Source organism: Caretta caretta, chromosome 2 (genome assembly GCF_965140235.1).
Source record: "Caretta caretta isolate rCarCar2 chromosome 2, rCarCar1.hap1, whole genome shotgun sequence".
Classification (NCBI taxonomy): Eukaryota; Metazoa; Chordata; order Testudines; family Cheloniidae; genus Caretta; species Caretta caretta.
This window is the reverse complement of record NC_134207.1, coordinates 213,229,609-213,244,325: the sequence shown is the minus strand read 5'-3', so window position 1 is coordinate 213,244,325 and position 14,717 is coordinate 213,229,609. Positions and strand designations below refer to the sequence as shown.

At 45.3% G+C, this 14,717-nt stretch overlaps 1 protein-coding gene across 5 annotated transcripts in view; it reads left to right on the top strand.

Annotated features, from left to right (window-relative positions):
• The window catches only part of HDAC9 (histone deacetylase 9), a 704,322-nt gene that overhangs the window by 50,820 nt on the left and 638,785 nt on the right, over positions 1-14,717 (top strand). The gene's annotated exons all lie outside the window — the stretch shown is intronic.

Sequence of the window (14,717 nt, the reverse complement as noted above, 5' to 3'; positions counted from 1 at the left end):
TGCATTAAATTACTGTGCACCTTTACATTATAGCCGTGTTTGAACAATCTGAGTTTGAGCTTCATTGCTCATCATATCCCTATGGTGGAAGGATACTTGCCCATGCAGTCATCCTCTGCTATGTTTGTCTTTGTAGGCACATGCTTAGTTAATATAAGTCTGAGCACCTGCTTTATCTGATGTCAGTAGAATGAGCTAGTTCTGGTTCAGCTGGCAGGAGATGAACTGTGAGCGGTACAGCCAATACCCATCGTTCTAGAGAAAGAAAAGTTAATATGGAACACGCCTACTCTCCACTGCTTTGAGGAGTGAGAATCAAATCTGCACAATGTCCCATATAGCCCACACTCCAGTTCACCTCCACTTTAAAAACATAACACTGTGCAGGTGATTTTATTTATGTCTGCTTTTGGCTTTTGTGAAAATAATTAGCATAAAACAAGAAAGAAATTGTAATAATAAGCAGGGCTCTTAACTGAATTTTTTGTGGAGGATATCATGCAGCTCAATTTAGGAATGTTTTTCAGTTAAGATTTTTTTTTTAAAAGCAATATCAGAGATATTGTGATGGAAATGAGGAATAACGGTATCCACATTAGTGCCTCAAAAAGTGGCCTGAATTTCAAACTTGGCCTCCATTTTTGCAAACACAATTTTGCATCTGCAATAATTGTCAGGAAAAAGCTTGAATGACCTGCGGTCAAAACTGATGGACGTAATTTATTGTGGATACAAAATATGCCTCCGATAATGGAGGCCTGATTTAAAAATCAAGTCCCTATTGTTCTGGGTCTGAGCAGAACAAATTTTGTAGACGAGGACTCGATGATCTGAACGTTAAGGCTGTTGTTGACTTCTCCTTCTGCTTTCTTGAAGGAGTTGTGCTCTGCTTTTTGGCTCTGTAGTCTCATGGTTTTGTATGTGTCCCCTTGGCAACAAATATGAAATGTATTACTGTGCTTTTCTCATATACCGTACATGTTACAGCCCTCCACTTTGCATGGTGCTTTTCTAATGTATATTGCTGATCTTTAGTTGATTTATTCCTGGTGTAACTCTCTACTCCAGTTGGAGATGATTTGGCTCTCAATGCAAGGTGTCAAATTGACCCTCGTTACTAGGAGGAAGAGGATTATGGGTGCCTATTGAAGTTTCTACTGTCATTCCAAATGCCATAAAGGAGACCTCTTCAGTTTGATGAGCAGGGTAGTAGTGATATGAGTTCTGTTTGTAGGGTCTATTCCTGCTAGGTGCACAGTACTCAACTCCCAATGGGTCTTTAACTGACTTCCATTAACGTTAAGAGTTGTGTGTTTATGACCGTGCCTCATGCTGAATATTTACCCCTAATAGACTAAAACTGGAACTCTGATTTATTAAAAGAATTAGCCATTGTTGGGTGGTGGTTGGTGTTTGTGTCCACCCCTAATATAAAGAAATCTTTCCATTCTGTGTAGAGGTTGGTTTTTTTTTTTTATAAAAAATTGAATGTGAAGTCACCGTATGGTAATCTAGTGTCTCTAACTATTTGTAATTAGGTCATTCAGTAAAATTGTTTTGTGGCAAAAATGGCTATCTGTAAAATGGAATCACTGTTGAATTTAAAACAGCACTAATCTTACTACAGTACAGCCTCGCTATAATGAACCTGTCAGGACCCAAGCCTTTTGTTCATTACAGCAAAAGGACAATCAAAATGAGTGGGTGGTAGAGCTGGGGCTCGGCTTCAGGCTGTCAGCCCTGGACAGCTGGGCCTGGGACTTTAGCTTCAGCCCTGGGAAGTAAGGGAGACGGGCTCAAGGGCAGAAACTAAGGAGTTGGCCCTAGCCCCAACGTATGAGGCTAGATAAAAATTGTGCACGCGTGTGCAACATATTTATTTATTTATTTATTTAACAGTACGGTATTGTACTGCAGTAGGGATCCAGGGACCAGGTTCGTTATAGCTGAAGTTTTGTAATAATGAAGGGTGTTATAGCAAGGGTGTACTGTACAAGCACTCTAGAGTACCCAAAAGGCACGGTCTGATTTTCAAAAGTTGTGGATGACTTATTGAAACTACCAGTCATGCTCCACTGCCCACAGTTATGGCACTCAATTGGAAAGTGGAAAAATTGAAAAGTTTCATATCTAACAATTATTATAACCCCAAGTTGCATAGCTTCCTTCCTTTTCCTGTTGGGCTACACAATCAAAGGATGAGTGGGGGAAAAAAACCAAAACACTGCAAAATCTTGGGAGTAGCCGACTGGATTGTATCTGGTTTGAATGAACAATTAGTGCCTCTTCTTCAAGAAATACAGTATGAACTACTCAGTGCACTTGACCTGTGTATAAATGGATTATCTCTTCAGTGGTTTCAGTTCTTATTCCAAATGGATGATAGAAAATGGTTAATTCTTTCTTACCTTCATATATATGGAGCATTTGTAAATTGTGTTCATCTGTTCTAATCTTCATCTTTGTACATTGTAAATCTGCAGGGTATGAGATCACATTGTTTTTATCTTATGTACATGTAAGCAGCGTCAGGATGAACTCCACCCTGCCATCTGGTGGTGAGGTGTGGCAAGTTGTGGAAAAGAACTTCAGGGGCCAATCTCATTTGCATAGGCACACCCACCCCGCCTAGAATGAGGCCATAGCTGCCCAAATGGTCACTTTGGCTGCTGTGGGATCCCCAGTGTCTCTGTTATTTGGGCAGGAAGAATAAATTGTTATTACCCTGATTATGGGAACTGTGCTTGGAACTGTACTTGGCCTTTTGTTATGATGGAGGGACTCACCATCAACTAAGTAGCACTTGCTAGGCAAGGGTCATGGGTTTTAAAATTCTGTGAATGGAGAGAGGCTGGGGACAAGTATTAATACTTGGTGGCATGGGCCCCTTGGTGAGGGCTTTACATGCTAATTGCACTTCCTTCTCTCTCCACTGTGGAATATCAGAGCTAATTTTGATTCTATTAGGAGTCTAGTTACAGGCTGCTGAGCTCACTTTGGGCTAATAGTGCACCAGCACTGAGGCTCCCCTACTACAAGCTGAATTCACCTAAGAGCTGAAATCACTGAGTGTTGTGTTAAGTAGCGGGGGAGCCTGAAGATATATTGTGGAGCAGTTTGCGGGACGGCTGGAGTGCCTTGTGGACAGGCTGGTAGAGCAGTGCGTAGGACGGCGGGAGCTGCTGGTGGGACACGCAGCAGTTTGTGGACCAGCTGGTGGAGTAGTTCGTGGGACGGTGGGAGCTGCTTGTGGGCTGCGGAGCGGAGCGAAGGAGTTCGTGGGGCGGCTGGCAGAGCAGAGCGGAGTGGAGTGGAGCGGAGGCCTATGGAGCTGTGGGGCGGTCAGCTTCACATGTAAGGTGCCTCTTACCCCCGTCCCATCTCCACCCAGGTTGAGAGGTAAAGCTCCACAGATAAACTTTCGAACTCTGGGGCTGCCCTGACCAGGGGAAGAGACTTTTGGGTCATTGGACTTTTGGGACTTTGGGTGATTTGGGGTTGCCGGACTCAAGAACCAAAGGGAAAGGGGCATGCCCCAATTTGCTTGGGGTGGGTTTTTTTGCTCATGGGTTGTGTTATGAATCCTGTTGGTGGTGTTTCCCCAACATAATGCCACATTGTTTCTCTCTGTTATTAAAAGGCTTTTTGCTACACTCAGACTATGTGCTTGCGAGAGGGGAAGTATTGCCTCTTGGAGGCACCCAGCGGGGGTGGTATATATTTGTCCCAGGTCACTGGGTGGGGGCTCGAGCCGGTTTGCATTGTGTTATTGGAATGGATCCCCTAGATATTGAACCCGGCCCTTGTTGCTGCCAACTCTGACAGGCAGAAGGGTTACATACAATACTGTAAAATTACATGGAGGCAAGATTGATCCATGGTATTTCTAAGGTACCTGTCACCTTAATGTATCCCTGCGTCATCCACGGGAAAGCTCTTGTGCTTTAACCAAGATTATATTGAGATTACACTGGGTGAAATCCTGGCTCCATTGAAGTTAGTGGCAAAACTCCCATTGACTACAATGAAGCCAGGATTTCATTCAGTAGCTTTTTAATGCCATGGGGTTTCACATTGAAGAACAAGGAGAAAACAAAATATTGAATAGCTGCTTATTAAGTAATCACTGTTAATTCTGTACACTGAATGAGGCTGGGGTCCTGTGGAAAAAACAGCATGTGATCATGTAATTAAAGACTCCTTCATATGCATATGCACCAGGGGGCTAAATTAAGGTTGACTAGGCAGCCTTAATTGTGGCATTTAGTAACTTTTGAATGCTTTATTTGCAAACTTAATTTTCTTTTAACATAGGTTTTTTGAGTGTATGTAATTTCCTAGGTTTTTAAAAAAACAAACTGGAACAACCCCTTACCCCGAAATTCCACATGAGACACTGTATTGATACCCACATGAGTCATCAGCAGGGTTGGAACCTTTTGATCCACGACACAGACTTCTGCCACTTGAGCTAACAGAGTAACTGATAGCTGTAGTAAGTTATCATCTTCAGTGTAGACTAGCTATAGAGGGGGATAAAACATGCTTTGCCACTGTGTTTCAAAAATATTTATTGATAGCAGAGGAATTGTGAGACTTGGGAATCTTGGGTTTAGGGTTGTCAACTTGCACCACCCCTCCTCTAAGGCCCTGCTCAGGCCCCACCCCTGCTCAGTCCATCCCCCCTCCCTCTGTTGCTCGCTCTCCCCACCTTCACTCACTTGCTCATTTGGGGTGTGAGGGCTTTGGCTAGGGGTGCGGGCTCTGATGTGGGGCTAGGGATGAGGGATCTGGGGTGCAGGAGGGGGCTCTGGGATGGGTCAGGGGATTGGGGTGCAGGCTCCAGTTGCTGGTGCGTGCTCTGATGTGGGGCAGGGGATGAGGGGTTTGAGGTGTAGGAGGGTTCTCCTGGCTGGGACCAAGGGGTTCGGAGGGCGGGAGAGGGATCAGGGTTGGGGCAGGGGGTTGGGGCATGGGTGGGGGGTGAGGGCTCTGGCTAGGGGTGCAGGATCTGTGGTGGGCTGGGGATGAGGGGTTTGGGGTGCAGGAGGGTGTTCTGGGCTGGGACCAAGGGGTTCAGAGGGCGGGAGGAGGATCAGGGCTGGGGCTGGGGTTGGGATGCGGGGGGACCTCAGAGGTGCAGGCTCCAGGCGGCACTTACCTCAAGCAGCTCCTGGAAGCAGCAGCATGTCCCCCTCCTGTTCCTATGCCTAGGCGTGGCTAGGCGGCTATGTGGTTCCCGGCCAATGGGAGCTCTGGGGGCAGCACTTGGGGCGGGGGCAGCATGCGGAGACCCCTGGCTGCCCCTACACTTAGGAACTGGAGAGGTGCCATGCTGGCTGCTTCCCAGGGGCCACGCGGCACAGAGAGTAGCAGGGAGCCTGCCAGCCCCACTGCGTGGCGCCACCAACCAGACAGTTAATGGCCCGGTAAGCAGTACTGGGCGGAGCCACCAGGATCCCTTTCTGACCAGGTGTTCCTGTTGAAAATCGGACACCTGGTCACCCTAATTGGGTTACATTCCAGACTCTGAGGGTCTCTGCTCTAATGGATAGACTCTTCTGCCCATCTCCCCAAGCTTAACTTCCTTTGTGCTGTCCTCTCCCCATTCTGTCCCTCTTCCCTATTCCTGGTCTTTGTCCCAAGTATCATTCTCTGCATCCCAGTCAGTCTCAGTTTCCATTCCACAGACTTCTCATCCTAGTCCCAGTCTCCTTGACCAGTCATTCCTATTTCTCCCTAGCTCCTTGTCCCCAGTTTTGTTTAGGGTTTTTTTCATGCAGGTCCCCACATCTGTACCCTAGAGTTCAGAGTCGGGAAGGAACCTTGACAACAGCAGAAATAGTCTGCCTGCTCTCAGTTCTGGTGTCCAGCCCTGGCCTTGCCTACAGCAGCCCAGAGCTGCAGTTGCAGGAAAATCCTATTTAGCCCCAGGCTGGAGCATGCCCAGTGCAGATGGAATCTTTGGGGAATTTAGCTGTGAGACTCTGGTAAGTCTCTACTGAGCATGTGTGAACTGAGATTTTTTTTCCAAAGGCTCGTAACTTGTATTTTCACAGGAACAGCAAAAGGCACATATCTGACAGAAAGACATCCCTGGCAGATTTCAATACATGCTCCAGAATGCGGGGGTGCTAGAGCTGTTCAAAGAAAAAGTTGCTAGAATTTTTTTAATGTGGGCAAAAATATTTCCCCTCCCCTGCCTCATTCTTGAAACAGCTAGATTGTTTGCTGATTTCTTCCCCCTCCCCATAAAAATTCAGCTTGAGGCAGAGACACACAGTGTGTAAAATTTCATTCCAACTGGTTAAAGATTGGCAAAGTTACAATGGGAGGTATCAGGCAACTTTAATAATGGCAGAACTACTAGCCCTGCCTATAATACACTTTTAAGTGTACATAATTCATTTGTCCCAAATTGTCACCCTGGAGATGGGTCAGGAAATATCAGTTTCTTAATTCAGAGAGAAAAAGGGAGAGAGTGAACGATGGTGCTATTACATTTTACTGCGTGTGTGTTAGTGGATTGGGATGTTTACTGACATCATAAAAACCTTCTGGCCTTGGTGCTGGAGACCTAAATGGGTATCTTTTTATGGCACTGCTTTGTGCTGCCACTAGACTGCCAAGTTATCCTATGGAACTATTGTTAATAAAAATATCCACAAGCCTCACTTTTCAGAATTGCACATGCATAGTATCTAATCCAACTTCTGTTGAGGTCATTGGAAAGACTCTTGTTGACTTTGGTGGGAGTTGGATTATTAATTATTTCTATTACTGGTTATATTACAATAGTACCTAGGGTCTCCAATCCAGTTCAGGGCCGTATTTGTGCTAGATGGTGTATAACAACATAGATCTTGCAGTCTAAATAGTCAAAATGGACGAGGGGGGGGGGGAAGGGGAGAGAGAATGCAAAGGAGTGAAATGGTTCATGCAGCAGGTCAATGATGGCAGATCCGAGAACAGTCCTGGCTTCTAAACACAGGCTCAAGTTACCTCCTTAGTCTACACTTGATGTCCCTGATAGGTGAAGCCATGCCACATGCTCACTGGACGATGCTGGATGAGGTGTGATTCCTCCTAGTGTGCTCAGGCCTATAGTGAGACCTTGCTGCTCCTTAGGTAGATACAATGCTGCATGGGTGACCAGCTCTGACCTTTGTGTGGCAACTCTCCCTGAGAGGCCTTAGGAGGGAGTTTATTTGCACCTGTCTCTGTGCAAGGAGATGGAGAAGTAGAGGTAGGGGAAAGGGAAAGGAAAGCAGCCTACCTTTACTGTTCCCACCCTTTCTACCACCTACATGGCAGGCCAGCCACAAACTGGCCCAACATGCGTCCATGCAGTTCTGGACTCTGGGCCATAATTGCTATGCAGGTATCATTCTTCCTGTACTGTGAATATGTGATCAGATTCCAGATCTAGACAATACAGGGGCACTGACTTCTTTAGGTCAAATATTTTGAATTTTTTTTTATTGGCGGAGCTCCTGGAGGTCAGGGCCCCACTATAAAAGGCACTATACAAATATATAACAGAAAGATGGTCCCTGCCCAAAGGAGCGTACAGGCTGAGTTTTAAGATGATAGACAGCAGGTAGATACAAAAGACAGGTGGAGGGGTGGGAGTATAAGGTAACAGTGAGAGCTCTAGACCAGAGGTTCGCAAACTGTGGTCCACGAACTCCATTCAGGTGGTCCACTGATAGTTCCCTCTAAGGTGTACATCTGGGTGGCTGCACACTAGAGAATGAAGGATCACCCACCTAATTAGTGGAGCCGCGCAGGTGTGGCTTCACTAATTAGGTGCCTGGACCCTGGAGAAGATGCACATGTAAGGGGAGGGGGTGGCTTTGGGGAGGGGGGAGGGAATAGTGGGTAGGTGGGAGGGGGCAGTGAGGTGAGAAGAGGGGGCGGGGTGAATTTGGGACATGCAGAGTTGCAGCGGTCAGACAAAGAGGCGACTTTCCCCAGCTCCAGTGCTGTGGCTGCCGGGGAGAGATGGCCCTCCTTCCCAGTCTCAGCTCTGTGGCTGCTGTGACGGGGGAGAGACCCTCCTCCTTCCCAGCCCCAGCTCGGGGGCTGCTGCGGCAGGGGAGAGAGGGCACATCCATCGCATTAGAAAGGTAAGACTACTGATATTAAAATATGAGTTATGTGCTTTTATTTGTAGAACAAAAAAAGTTAGTTATTGATGCTTTCTTATACAGCACTTTTATCTAAAGCGCTTTACAATAGTTAGCTAATGGTACAAACAACATTTGAAAAGATCATTAAGTGATCTGCTGAAACCCTCAGCAATTTTCAAATGGTCCGCGAAAAAAAATGTGTGAGAACCACTGCTCCAGACAGTGTAACAAGCAACAATTACAGGTAATATGGTAATGACTATGATATGACACAAAAGTATAAAATAGTTGGTCAGTGTTTCATGGGACTAGTTCTTTTAAAATTTGATAAATGAAATAATTAAAAAAAAGGAGCTCTTAAAATAAACTGCTGACCTAATCCCAGCTTTCAATAGGGCCTGGCCTGTGACCAGGCTGCTTTTTACTATTTAGAGGTAGGTCTACACTTACGGTGGCATTTCGAGTACAGACACTGCATCCCCAGCTAGCACAGGTATAAGTAGCTGTGTAGGTGATGAGATGTGGCTTAGGTGAGTAGAGTGCCTAATCACCTGAACCCCCTAGTGTTTATACCCCACATGTCTCCTTACATGCCTGAGCCCACATTGTTTTTAGCAGTGTAAGGTCCTGGTGACTCCATGCTGCTGCAGCCTTTCCCCTCTGCAGTGAAAGTTTCTGGCAGGGGACAGGCAGTGTGGAAGAAAATTAAGAAGGCTACAATGGATAGTTTTTTAAGACTCATTCTTGGTTTTAATTTAAAAAATGTTTCTCATCTCGAGGGAAACATGACTCCAACTGATGGTGGAAGTGACACCTTTGTAACTTTCAGTAATTGTGCCTATGGCTGTGTTGCTTCAAGCTTTGTGTAACGAAATAAGATAAATTAGTAGTATTAAGTTCCACTTGACTTAATTTTTTTTTTTTAACAAATAGAGTGTATATGTTTAGAATGACCTATCTGCAGGTGGAAAGCAATTTATAACCTGTAGCTGCTTCAGCACCACGCAGGGTAGCAGCAAAAATCTAAGAAAGTTCATATAAAAAGAAAGTGTGCTTTTAGAAACATAATTCCTGTACTATATATCAAACATAAGAGAATGAGAATGTAAATTTAAATGCTGCAAATAGATAATTTGTGATTTGCTGATTTATGCTGTTATTCCTGAAGGCTAAAATCTGCTCCTCCCAAATAAAGTCCCTATGATCAGGCTCTTGTTAGGCTGGAATGCAGTGAAGTTAGGAAGGTTAAATCTACCCTGCCCCATGCCAGTATTAGTTCTGATTGAAAATCCCCACCTTCCCCATGACTGCTATCTCTTCCCATTCTTAGTTGCTGTTCCAGCCAGTGGGCTGGAATAACAACCTTGACCCCACTGCATGAGTTACCCCTGGGTTTTCAGTCCTTTTGCTTACGTGCTTACGTGGATCCTTTGAACCTTCCTTTCCTGGCCTACTCTTGGTTTGCCTACATCCCTCTAGGCTTTGTGCAGATATAGTTTCCATTGCGTATAGGCAGTCCTGTGCATCCACTCCAACTTCTGTTCCCCATGTGTGGTATAGAGGACCTTGTGCTGGACCTCTGCCTACCCATAGCGTACAGTTATCTGTCATCTGTATGTGATGTTGAACTCATGGATTTGTATAGTGTATTCACTTAGTACTAAAAAACAGGAACTCTGTGTTAATAAGCATACTTGCTTGCACACATTGTCGTCAACCCTTGCAAATTTTCCTGCTTTTCATAAAATCCCGGGTCTTGGAGTCACGTGAACATGAAAGAACCTCAGCTTTCATTTAAAAAAAAGAAAAAAAAAGAAAAGGGGGAAAAAAGGAAGCTTCATGGTTGTGGAGAAAAGCTTGAAAACACCAACCCTAGAGGCTTAAGGGTCACAAGATAAATCAGATTAAGTCAATTTCGTGATGAGGGGGGCTGATTTGTGATTTTTGAATGGCTTGTGGTTGGCAACATTGGGATTCAAGGTGGAAGGAGCATACATCTTTTTCGTTACAGATGGTACTACATACATAAACTGCATCCCCTTCTACCAGTGGGTGCAGCTATACTGGCAGCGGAATCCATCCCTGGGCGTGGCCAGCAGTAGTACTACGGGCTCCCTCCCTTGGCAGTTGCACCTTGAGGAAGCCACTTTTAAGTTCTGTCAGGGGCTCCAGAGCTGCCTGACTGGCGGAGGCTCCCCGGAGGCGTGTTGAATCGGGCTACAGTAGGCTAGCACAGGGCTTGCGGGTAGCTTGCCCCATTGCACTACCGCTCCCGGTGGCCTAGATGCTTCCAGGGGCCCATGTCTGACCCTGGAAAGGCTATTCTGAAATAGAGCCAGAAGTTGAGAAGGATTTTAAATCACTTTTCAGTAGGGAATGATTGTTGGACTTAATCTGTCAGGTTTACAGTACTGTTGTTTTTCCCTTGTGAAGGAATGGAATGCTCCCTCATTTGAAAACAAACCCACCATGAGGGAGCCATTTAGGGATCTGGGGCAAAAATTAGGGATTGGTCCTGCTTTGAGCAGGGGTTTGGACTAGATGACCTCCTGAGGTCCCTTCCAACCCTGATATTCTATGATTTTATGATTCTACACACATGGTTAGAAAGAACTGCAGGAATGCTATTGGCATTGGTGGTGGTTTGAGCCACTGGTGTAGATGTAGAGAAAAGTTGCCGATAACGCGTTTGAGTTTACATTTTATCTTTTATATAAAAATAATAACACACATGCTATTTACATAGAAGGTGACAGCAATAATAAGTGAAATATCAGTTTGTCACTGTGGTGTCATTTATGCATTTAAGTGGTACTGGTATGTAAGTGAATGTTCCATGCTGATCCATTTTATAGATGGGATACTCATTATTTATTAATCTTCTTTTAACATCTTTTCAGATTTTGCTCAAGTGTAAAATGTTCTGCTAAACTCATTTATAATTTCAGAACATGAGCTGTGGAAGTGTTCTGGGCGTTGGTATTGCTAGAAACTTTGAGGGCTGGAGCAATAAGAGGAGGAAATAGTTACTTTCTTTAGACAAGCTGTATTTTAACAGGCTTCCCTTTATATTGAGTTTGTAAACTCATTGTCCAACAAAACCATTGAAAGAACAGATGTGGACCAAGCAAGAGTTGTACATGTTTTATCCAGATGATATCCAAGGAACCTCTTTGGGTAGGCTTTGTTTCCAGAACCAATACACATAATAAATATTTCCTTACACTGCATGATGCAATAAATAGGCCTCCTGTGTAGCAACATCTACTTACAACAACACCATAACCCAATAAGTTGAAAGCAGCTCTGTGAACCTTTAGGGACCAGGCCCTGGCTAAATGAGTGGCTAATTCATGTAGCTATAAAGTAAATGCTGAATCCCAGTAGGGGGTAAAATGCCTGTGTTTGATTGTTTGCTTTGCTTGTTATAAACTGTAAGATCATTAAGGAAGTGTTTACATCCTGTTGCTGTTACATGTTCTTAACCAATCCACGTACATAAAAGTGTTGGGGGGGAAAAAAGAAAATATTTGCTCTTAAAGGGTGTGGTTAACTTGGTATTGTTTGTGGAAAACTTTTCCTCCTTTGTTTGCTTGCCAATAGTGGTTAAATAAGCAAAACCCCCAGTAGTGGATTAATATATACATGGATATTTTTTATGGCGAGAGATGCTTAGTGGTGTTTGTGTTTACTTCATAATACATAGTCATCAGCTGAGAGCTGGCTCTTTTTTTTTTTTTTTTTTTAATAATAATCCATGGTTTTGTGGCTGGGGCTTTGTCTACATCAGATGAATGCCAGTTCTGTTTCTGATGGTTCTATCTCTTGCCAACATGCTGTTTTTATAAGTCTCAGGAGAACAGTTTAATAAAATTGGGTGACAATGAAAGGTAGTTATTTTATGTTAAAGGCAGTTGTCCAGACTTTCAAGGGAAAGAAATATGTGCACACCTGCAAAAAGGAACATACTTCTAATATGCCTGCAAAAAGCAGGGTTATGTAAAAACACTGGGTTTTCCCCCCAGTAGGTTTTATTGTTGTCCCCCATTTTTTTTTGAACCAGTATGTCACTCAAAAAGTTCTTACATCAGCAGAATGTATTATTTGAAAGTTTTATGATATTAAAAATAGTGGCCCTAATTTCCATCTGTCAATGAAAACTTTATTCTGAAAGAAGGAAAGTGATGAAAACATCAGTTTTATGAGGAAACTTAAAAAAAAAGGGTTTGGAGCTGTTTCGAGGCCAGGAGAAGAAGGGGATAGGATGGAGTCACTTGTGGTTGGAGAGAGCGGTGTGACTAATGTCATTACATGTTGAAGACAGGGAAATGGGTGGATTCTGAACTGTCAAGGGTCTTGATCTTCTAGAAATTACCAACTTCTGAAAAGTGGGCAAGGTGTCTCATAGCACAATTCAATATAAAGCTGACTACTTCTTATCCAATTTCACAGTAAATTTACTAAGCAGGTTTTTTTTATTCTCACTGTAGCACATGTGAAAGCTACTGATCAATATATAAAAGGATGTTTAGTAAGAGTTTTTCTACACCCCCAGAACCATGCCCCTTTTCCAAAAGCCTGTGAGCAAATGCTGAAAAGCTAGGGACACTTCAGAACATGGTTTTGCATCCCTGTCTATCCTGGCTAATAGCCATTGATGGACCTATTCTCCATGAGCTTATGTAGTTCTTTTTTTAAGCCCTGTTATAGTCTTGGTCTTCACAACATCCTCTGGCAAAGAGTTCCACAGGTTGACTATGTGTTGTGGGAAGAAATACTTCCTTGTGTTCATTTTAAACCTGATGCCTATTAATTGTGCAGTCTCAATGTTCCATTAACATAGTTTTTGTATTTAATTAGAAATAACCTGAGCACCCTTCCTTTATGCTCAGAGATGCTGGTTTATCCAGAGTTACATGAAAGGTTATTGTCATTGCCACCATGTGTTATTAATAGGTAATGCCCCCAGTTATATTTCAAATCTGCTTATTCAGGTTAGAGGGGGGGAAAGGAAATTTGAAATATGGGAAGAGAGGCCTCTTGAACAATTTTAGATGGCTTCTTTTTATAGGAAGCAATTCCGTTCTTATGTCCGTTCAAAATCCATTACATTTATCTCTGGCTGTGTGCAGGCTTCCTCCCTTCCAGTACAAACCCACCCCAGGCACAGCCCAGCCTACAGTTAGTGTGGCAGTCCCAGACTGTTTTCCATGCTCTTATTACAAATAGGCTTTGACCTTAACTGCTGCATTTTCTGCATCCTCAGTTCACCAGTCTGGAAGCAGTGATTGTTCTCCACTTTAGGCAAGGGTCTATGAGAGTAAGCAGACTTTCCCCCTATCTGTGTACTATTCAGCTTGTTTCCTCCATTTCTTTCCTCACTGAAAGGCAGTGGCCTTAATAACATTCATGTGTGTTCAGGGGTGAAAGTAAGTTAGAGGACTTACTGGTACGCCGGAGTCCTGAGCAAGGGGCGTGGCCTCAACCGGAAGAGGCATGGCCTCAATGGGAAGAGGCAGGGCCTTAAATCCCCGAGCCCTTTAAATCTTGATTTAAAGGACCAGGGCTCCAGCTGCGGTAGTGGCGGGGCTGGGAGCCTGAGGCCCTTTAAATCACCCCCGAGCTACCAGCTGCAGAGGCGGCTGGGAACCATGGGGCTCGGGGGCGATTTAAAGGGCCCAGGGCTCCAGCTGCCGCTACTGCAGCGGAGCCCTGGGCCCTTTAAATCACTGAGGAGCCCTGGGGGCTCCTGGCTGCCACCACTACCCCAGGGCTCTGGCAGAGCTTTAAAGGATCTGGGGCTCTGCTGTGGTAGCGGCTGCTGGAGCTCTGAGCCCTTTAAAACCCCGCTTGAGCCCTGCTGCCCGAGCCCTGGGGTAGCTGTGGCTGGACTCCATCGTGGATTTAAAGGGCCCCGGAGCTCCAGCCGCCGCTACCGCCCCGGCCCTTTAAATGCCCGCCGGAGCCCCACTGCCACTACCCCAGGGCTTTGGCAGCAGGGCTCCGGCGGGGATTTAAAGGGCCCTGTGGCAGTAGCAGCGGCTGGAGCTCCGGGGCCCTTTAAATCGCCACCAGAGCCGCGCCACCGCTACCCCAGGGCTTCGGCAGCAAGGCTCAGGCGGGGATTTAAAGGGCCCCGGAGCAGTAGTGGCGGCTGGCGCTCCAGGGCCCTTTAAATCCCGGCCTGAGCCCTGCTGCCCAAGCCCTGGGGTAGCGGTGGCGCGGCTCTGGTGGCGATTTAAAGGGCCCCGGAGCTCCAGCCGCTGCTACTGCCACAGGGCCCTTTAAATCCCCACCTGAGCCCGCCGCCACTACCCCAGGGCTTTAAATTGCCCTCTCTGAAAGCCGGTCCTGGTACAGCGCACCGGCTCTTACCGGTATGCTGTACTGGGGTATACTGGCTTACTTTCACCTCTGGGTGTGTTGTTTTTCTGTTCTCCATTTTATTTTTTCTAAGTTATAGCAAAACTCGTCTATTCCCTATTTAGCTTGCTAGTTTAGATTCCTTTTTGGTTATGGAAGCCACAACAACTGGGAACAGTCTACAGGTGGCATAAAGAATCTGGCTTTTATAGTGATGCCTGT